The following is a 9,143-nucleotide window of genomic DNA, read 5'->3' as shown; positions in this document are numbered from 1 at the left end:
TCAGGGCTGCTTGGATGTGCCCCAGCTCCAAGGTGGGGGAAGAAATCTCAGAGAGATGTTTCTGGAGTGATTAGAGTTAATTAGCTCAAATTATGCCTCTGAAGGGAGATGTTTCTTATTTCAGGCTCCCGCCGACTTGGGCCCAAGCCTGGTTTTCATAAGGCCAGTAACTGCAAACAGATAGGGTCCTTTCATTGGAAACAGGCAGCACAGGATATAATTAAAGAAGTACGCACTGGCATCTCAAAGAACCGTTTTCAATTACTGCTATTTCAAGAGGATTAAGGGAAAATATTTTAAACAAGACCACTGCAAAAATAGACTTTGTTTGTCATTAGCTTTGAAATAATATTTGACTTAAGGGCTGCAATTTCCATATGCCAGGTCTGCCTCTGGTGGCACTTTCCCTAAGGGCTGGGAAGGGAGTGATTCATAGCGGCATGGGAGCTGGGCACAGAGCTCCCTATGTATGGCCCTACTTCCATATGGGAAATACCCTCCTTTTTCCCTGGCCAGTTTCCTCTGACCCTTGTGATTTGTTGCTGTATCTCTGTGCAGCATGAATCCATGGGTGAATTCAGGCTGGGCTGTTCAGACAGTGGCCACAGAGATGGCCTGGAAGATGCTGTTTTGGCATAGTCACTGCAGTAGTAAAATGATGCTACCTCCAGCCTTCCTGTGTCTCTGCCTCTGCCAGCTCATGCTGTTCCTTCAGAATGAGGATGAAACTGGAGCTAATCACAGGAGTGGAGAAGCATCTGTGGCCCTTCACTGGGCTGCATGTATAGAGCTTCTGCACAAGACTAGAAATGGAGCCAGAAAGGATAAGATAGGATAAGATAGGTCTGCTCTACTTTCCCTCCCCACCTTTCCTAACATGTCCCAACAGGACACATGCCTGGGGTGTGTGAAACCCATGGTCGTGTGGGGCAAAAGTGAGCATTAGTCACACTGTAAGCACTATCATGTTTCCAGGTAGGATGGGGACCATCTCACCCAACCACAGACATCTGCCAGCATTTGTTGAACACATTCAACAAATGCTGCCAGCATTTGTTGAACACATTCTAAGATATGTATCAGAGGACAGACAATCAGAAGTCAATTACTATCCATACAAAAGGATCCCAGACTCATATCTGCAGGTTCAACATCTAGTTATCAGGCAACTCAAGTTCAATGAGGGTCTCCAAGCTTTATCTGGCATGTGCAAAGTAGGCACATTCATCCTCCCTCTGCAGGGCTTGACTTCCCAGAGGAAAGGGCTGATTCTCACCTGGGACACCTCAGATTCGCACTTGGGATAGTCAGGCTACTGGCTCCTCAGGGACTCCTAAAGGCGTGTGTGAAGCCAACAGCATGGGAAGGGCCTGGCCACAGGGCGGTGAGAAGGGCTCTCCACTGACATTTGCCCAGGGAGTTTATGAGGCTCAAGCAACAGAAACACTGGTCCTAGCAGGATCATGAGAAATAGTTTTTCTGCGCTATTTACAGCAACCACGGACATATTTTTCCTTTCAGAAACACCACAAGGAGGATGTTTCTCATGGCTATTGGGAAAGAGGGGTCCACCTTGGGGAATAGCATGGGTTGGGGTACGTAAGCTTGGGGCAGCAAGGCAACACATCAAAGAGAGCTAAGGACACCAAAAATGGAGTTTGGCCACTTCGATGTCAGAGTGCAGGGCTGTTGGCACCAGCTCAGGCTCTTGTACATGGGAGGAGTGTCAAGAGGCTGCAGAGATGTCTAACGAGCAGAGGCACCAGAAGATGGCTCCTCAACATGTGCATGGGCAAGAGGCATTTCCAAATACATAGCTGTTGGCTCCAGAGCACACATGACAGCTTCCCTATCACATAAAGCAACTGATGGGCAATGAAAAAGCTGTAAGGGGTGGGCTTCCTGCCATGCCAATGGTGCTCAGTAACAGGATACCCAAAGTGCTTCACATGTCGGGATCTGCAGGCTTCAGGCGGTGCAAGAGGCTCAGAGGGCTAAATCTCAGCCACAAAGCTGCCAAACACACCACAAGAACTGGTGGAAGAGAGAAAATAGCACATCAAACTAGACTGGGTCAAATAGGTCTAGAGCCATGAAGATTTCACACTGTTAGCAGCTCTTGGGTTGCTGTTGGGCCAGCCCAGGAAGCAGGTACCAGGAGATGCACTTTCTGCTGTGAGTTTAGAGTGAAAGTATAGCTACAAAGACCTGCAAAAATAACATCATCCAGAAGACAGAAAGCAGGGAGAGGAGGGCATATGTAGGAGGGCGTATGTCTGCAGAGATGGAGAAAGAAAATGGATAGTTCAAGGAAAGAGCAGCATGAGCAGAAGGCTGAAGAAATTCTTCCTTTCCATGTCAGGATTCCAGCCCCTCTAAAATCCAAGTGGATTTCATCATTAGAGCAATCAATTCTCCTCTAGGTAATCCAGCATCTTCTAATGGAGCCCTTGAAATCACTGCCAGTGATTTCAGGTCAGCCCTGTGCCAGTGCTGACAGCAGTGCAGCTGAAAGATGCACAGCAGGATGGCAGCTGGCACCCTTCTACACACACCTCACCCCTGCACCTCATATGCTGCTGGGTGCCATCCCACCCCATCAGTCCCTCCTGACCGCTGGTTTCCAGCAAGGCAATAAGCCTCAGAGGGTAGCTCTGTGATTTCCACTTCTGCTGCCGCCTTCCAGGCACGCGGGGGCATGGCCTCATCCCTGTCCCCATTTCCCCATCTCTATCCCTGTCCCCAGCTCTATCCTCAACACATTTCCCATCTCCTCTCCAAAGAGCTGTTGTTTGACCTTTTGCCTCCCAGCTCTCCCGTGCATCTCCAGCCATCCCCACTACCCATCTTTCACCATCCCTTTTGGGGTGAAGCAGAGCTGGGGCTGCAGGACCAGCCTCGAGCACCCCAGGTCCATGCACAGGCATTGGCCTACGATCCTGCTTCAAATCCCAAGGAGTCACGCATTAGCAGGAGAGGGGAGGACACAGCTGAGCAGAAGATGTGTTGTCCTCCCTAACCCCTGCCCACCTTCCTCTCCTCTTGCACCGCAGCTTCTCCGGCCCCTCTGAATCACAAGGCATCGATCGGCTGATGGATGTGCTCTGTACTATAGCTCGCATGGGCTGAGTCAGTCCTGGTGCTTGCCAACCATTTATAAGACAAAAAAGCATCACCATGATCCCCACTAGCACTGATTCCTCCTGCTGTGGGGATGGGTGGCCTCTCTCAAGACTCCTGTGAGCCCTCCAGGAAATATCCTGTGGAGAGCAAAACTAGATGTCAAAGAGCAGAAGTATTTCAGCTCCAGCTGAGCTCTGGCAGGTCCCCAAAGCTGGGAAGGAGAAAAGTGTTATGAAAACACTCATCAGAAGGCAGTGAGAAATCAGATGTAGGTCACTTGAACTCCAGCCCTGAGGAAAGGGGTCAAGCCCACAGAGTAAAGCCCAGCTGGATGGGAGGAAGCCAGAAGAGTTTTTTGGAGAAGGAACTGCTTGGTTTGTTAATTTGATGACATTCCCTAGGCTGGGTTTTCTTCCACTTGGGATTATAGGTCCAGACCCAAGTGATTACTCCTGCTTGGTGGGGACAGCAGTGCCTTTCCTGCCAACACCACAAAGCAGCTCATGCGTGTGTGTAGTGCTTAGATTTTGGGCCTGGGCCACCCAGCTGGCAGCACTGTCAGGTGATTTTACTAAGCAAAGCAGAAGAGCTGCTTGCCTATACAATACAGACAGGTTGGGCATTAATGACATGGTCCAGCCTAAGAGACAGTAAGTCTGAGCATATGGGATTATGGTGTGAATCTCCATTTAACACATATTTTTGGGATCGAGGAGTGGTTTTCTGACTGCTGTTTGACACCTTTTGCAGATGCCACACTTCCACTTTCAAAATCAACTAATTTTCAGTTGGGACTTTGTTTCCCAAGAGAAACTTCCTTTTGAAAACAGTCTCCTAAAGCTCTTGGGACACTTGCAAGATGTTTTGCTCTTATATTACAATTTTTAAAGAGCCTTTAAAAAAGGATGTGGGGCAATGATAGGACCCCATGAACACATTAAGTTATCAGTAGTCTTAGGGTAGCTGCATGCACACAAAATGTTTCAATTACCTGGTCCTGCATATTTTGAGCATGTTACTGAGCAGATGCTCAGCAGATGCTTCCATTCATAACAACCCTAACCCTAACTGATGGGTTGACCTCCTGTGCTCCTCCAATAATGTTGTAAATGTTTTTTGAGAGAAGCAGAGCATCACTGGAGATGAAAGAGATTTATTGGTTTTGATGACTTGCATGTGTGAGTGCTCACTTTGAAATCATTGCCTTTTGGGAATGGGATAGGTTGACTCCTAACAGGATGCTGATTTCTACCTCGAGACATCTGGAGTGGATGTTTGGACCAGTCCCGAACTCCCCCCGGGGACTCCCCAAAGACAGCATCTCCTCATGCATCCCCCAGGAGGTTGCTCCATCCAGGTCCAAGCAAAGCTGATCAGCAGGTGAGTTTATTCTCCCTCTGCTTCCAGCTCCTGCTTACACTAGAAAAACCAGCATGCTTGCGAGAGCAACTTCTTGGGAGATTTATAGCTTGGCTCAGCGGCCGTACACAGTTCAGAGTTTACATAAATGCTAGGCACTGTCCCAGCGCTGGGTGCCGATTCAGGCACCCACCCATGCGATGCTCCAACGTCACTGGTTCTAACAGGCCTCTCAGAGCAACTGTGTTGACATTTCACACTGTCATGGACTGTAACAGTCACTGGAGCGGCCAAATCACAGGACTTCACATCCTGGAGAGAAGGGGTTTTAAATTTGCTCTTCCTCATCCCCTGACCTCAAGCAAAAAACAAAAAAAATGGGTTGTTCCATTTGGCAACGGGTTTGATTCCTTTTCCTGCAGGGAGATCTCTCCGGCTAGTTGCACAAAGAGGCTCCATGGTCCTAGCTCAGTTTCCAGTGCCTGCAGACAGACTGGCTCCTGGGAGCCCCCGCCACAGCCTGCAAGCTGTGCCGCCAGGCACCACCAGCCCTCAGGACACTGTCACAGGTGATGGTGGCTCAAGAGGCTGATGCAGAATAATGGTCTCACCTATGCTTCTGGGGAAAAATATTCCCTACTGCAAGAAAAAGCAAAGTGTGAGAAGCAAGGGACACTCCCAGGTCAAGGGAGAAGGGTGCTCTTGCTGCAACTGCTAGAGGAGAGGGTAATGGGAATGCGATGCTGTAAATCCTTCTCATTACAGAGATGCCCACTGTGACTCTATGGACAGATTCATAACTTCCAGCCTGGGCGCTGCTGCTACAGACTCTGCTCCAGCTCAAGACAGGGATTTGTTTGCAGCCCAGGATGCTAAAATACGGAACAAAAAGGCTTTTTTTCCTCCCCTCCCCCCCACCTTTTTCCCTACCCAAGCTGTAAAAAATCTCCCCTATTTGTTACTTTACTGTAACAGTACATGGTATCTCATTTTGTATCTCACTAGTTTTCAGAGCTACCCGCTTCTGCCAAGTGCCCCTCCTCACCCCTGGCATATGTATCTCTACTCCCCTCCTGGGAAGCCCCCCTCTCTTTCTAGAGAAGTGGAAGCTGCAAATGCCACAGCACCATCTGGCTGCAGCAGAAAAATGGTCCTTTCTGCACCAATTAGGCTTATGCTCCAACTCCTCACCCTGAATCTGAACAGACCCTCCACTATATCTGCTCTTCCTGGCTATATCTCCATTCCTGGAAATAACAGGCACAGCCAAAAGCCATAGACCTGTTTATGACTTCTTGTACAAACGTGATAAACGGCTGCTCAGAAAACATCTCATCTGTGCTGTTCCTCATGTGCTTCTTGGTGCATTTTAATAAGCTTATGTTTGGCAATACTTAAGTAGCTGTCTTGACTTGTTTAACTCAGTAGCCACAGATACTTTACTGAGTCGATGCAGGATTTATGTCTCAATAGTGCAATAATGTAGTAAGCATTGCGGTTTTGGGTAAATTTATGTCCCATCAGCAACCTGAGAGGGATTTATAGGGCCTGTCAGAGGTAGGGTTACGGGAGATGCCATCTGAGAGACACCAGGAATGCTGTGTCTTACTACTTGAGGGCAACTCCTTGGAGAGACCAAGTCCTGGAGCTTTGTAGCCTGCTGACATATTGTCTTGCTAACGTTCTCCATTAATAAAACTAAACAGCTAAGGGAGCTGCCTGGTGGTGGAAAACATTGTTACAATGTGCATCCCTTCTTCCAGCTGTGTACCAGGTAAGGAAGGGCAGTGGGGAGCCTACTGTGACCCAGTCCTCAGGAGAGAGGCCATCCCCCCTCATGTAACATGTGGTCTTTGATAAGAAGCCAGTGGTGACTGTGCTGTCACCCTTCAAAGCAATTATAAATTTGGTGTTGCAGGTGGCTTTTCAGAGCAGTCCTGGTACAACAAATCCCCTAAGTCTGGGCTTTCCTAGGAGATTCCAGCTAGGAAAAAGTCCTCATCTCCAGCAAGTTCAGGAGATCTTTCTCTCTGCTGGGACAGCCTACTTAGGTTTTCTGACTGCAAGAGGTTTGACTGGTATCTTTGCAATTTCCCTGCCAGAAAACAAGCCAAAGAAATCCTTGAAAGTATAAAGGGGGGAAAAAAAAAATTTCTTTGTTTAGGAGAGCTGGCAAAGTCTGTGTAAACTCTCAAATTGTGTCAGACCTACGAGAGGCTCAATTGCAGGACATGAGTTCTGGAGCATTGCTTTTCTTTGAGTTCCAACAGCCAATGTACTTCCCAAGACAAATTTCTTTGGGTTGAAGTTGTTCCCTCCTGGGTCTCAGCCTAGACATACATCATCAGCAAGACTGACACAATTAAAATAACTAGAATAAAGTGATTGATTTTGCAAGCAGCAGATGCCAGAGGGAGAAACAAGGCTCCAGAGCAGAACATTGGAGCTGCTGAGCTGAAGGACCACAATACTGGGAGCTGCATGATCTTTGCTTTCCAGCTGTCATGGTCACAGAATAAAACACATCGGGTTTGGTGAGAATTAAACTAGCTTTCAATGTTGTTTCACTCCTGGCATTTATTAGGAGTTTGTATTATATTAGGAGTATTATATTGTCAGTCTTTACTTCTGCAAAAAAATGGCATTGATTTTCCTGTAACAGAGCAGCACCATGACTTATTCAGCCTCATCAAGAGGAGATGAGGGCATGCTTTGGCTACTACTGTGTTCAGCAGCCCTTTGGCTTGAGGGTAGCATTTACTAATTGCAGAATTGTCTAGCTATCTAGATACCCTTCAAGCAGAGCTCAGCTGGGAGGACAGAAACCTGTTGTATGGTTGGATGCATCCATAAAACATGAGGATAGATACATCTCATCCTGAGAGGCTGAAAGATGGAGCAGAGCAATTTATACCTCCTAGGAATGACCAAAAAAAAAAAAAAAAAAGTATTTAAAAAAAAAAAAGTCAAAAATCTCCTTCTTCGCTGCCCAGTTCTTGATCAATTGCTTCAAGCAGGATCTGGCATCAGAAGGAGCTGGCAGTCCCCAGGTTAGCAAGCCAGCACACCATGCCTTGAAACCCACCTCCTTCCAGCTCCTCATTACATAGGAATTGCCATTATCCACCAAGCGAATAATTGTCATTATTCACCAAGTACATTTCCCTGTCACTCATTCATAACAAGACATGGACAATCATGCTGTCATCCTGGCCAGTACACTGGCATCTTCAAGCTTTGTTTTTTTAATGACCCATACCTTGAAGATATCCCAGGAAAAACATGCATAGGCAGAGTCACAGTGACAAATAAACCATGAGTGTTAGAATTCATTGAAATTGTGACATCTGAGTACATAAGAGTTTTGAAGGGTTTTTTTACATTTTCAGTCTTCTTTTGAAAGATTTTTGGATTTAGTTGTTCAGTGTAATTTTTGGTGAGGAAAAACATTTTTTTTTCTAAACAATTCCCTCCAACTCTCCTTTTTCCTTTTTTTTTTTTTTTTTTTTTTTAATAGGAAAGATGAACAAAGCAACATAGAGAGAGAGCGAGCAGCTTTTCAGCCACATTAACACAAACACACCCTTCCTCCCTTCCAGAAAATGAACATTTGGGACAGAAGACTCCATTGCACCAGCTGGAGGCAGGGATAGTAGGGCTTATCCCAGCTCTCTCCAATGGAGTCCTCCAGGCCTTGCATGCTCCCAGCCCCAGCACACAGCAGACCCTTCCTCCAGATTTTGCTCACATTCACCCTAACCCTCCCAAACCTACCTCTTCGCCATCCCTTTCTCTTCTTCCTTTTGCTGCCCCGATGGAGCTGTGCTATCTGTTAAGAGTTTCATGAAGAAAAGGGCATATAGGGTGGCCAGATGGGAGAGCAGAGCCCTGACCCTCAGAAGGCAATCACAGGCATATCAGTGCTGTGAGGTTTCAGGTGCAAGCAACATCACAGCTCTCTTTGCAGGTCCACATGCAAACCAGCCCCCAGGCAGCAACATGAGGAGCATGGCATGCCTGCGCTCTGCTGTAAATGCGCTGCTGAGGGATGCTCACACTGGTTCGTGTCCTTGGTCAAGGTCCTACTAGGGCTTCTCCATGCAGGATGAGAGCCTGCAGGAGAGCAGATATGCAAACCAAACCTCACCACTGCTGTCCTGACTCTTACACCTACAGCTGCAACTCTGCATGTGGTGCAAGCAAGCATTAGCTGCATGTGTGCAGCACATGCAACGCACATTCTCCAAACACATTTTTGAGCACAGGCACCTTCCCACTACTGCTCAGCATTTGCTTTTCCCTGTTGGTTTCAATAAAGCAAATACATGCAAGAAAATTAGCTTGAGGTTACACACATGCAGCAATGCTATCTCCTCAAAGCTATTGAATGGGACCCACCTTTGCCTGCACAGCTTCCTCAGGTTGTGTGCAGAGGGCATGCACATGTGTGGCGACATTTGTGCTTATACCCTCTCTGTGCCACCTCAGTCTCCTATATTGGGACACCAAGGGCTGAAGCCTGACCACAGCATGAAGGCGCTGCCAGGGCTTCCATCCAGCAGAAGGAGAGCAAATGTCCTGGCACCATTAGTGGTCTATGATGTGGTTTTTTAATTAGGAAAATAACACTTTGACTTTTCTGTGCTAATCCTGTCCTATTC

Source organism: Strigops habroptila, chromosome 8 (assembly GCF_004027225.2).
Source record: "Strigops habroptila isolate Jane chromosome 8, bStrHab1.2.pri, whole genome shotgun sequence".
NCBI classification, from domain to species: Eukaryota; Metazoa; Chordata; class Aves; order Psittaciformes; family Psittacidae; genus Strigops; species Strigops habroptila.
This window is presented reverse-complemented; position numbering follows the sequence as displayed.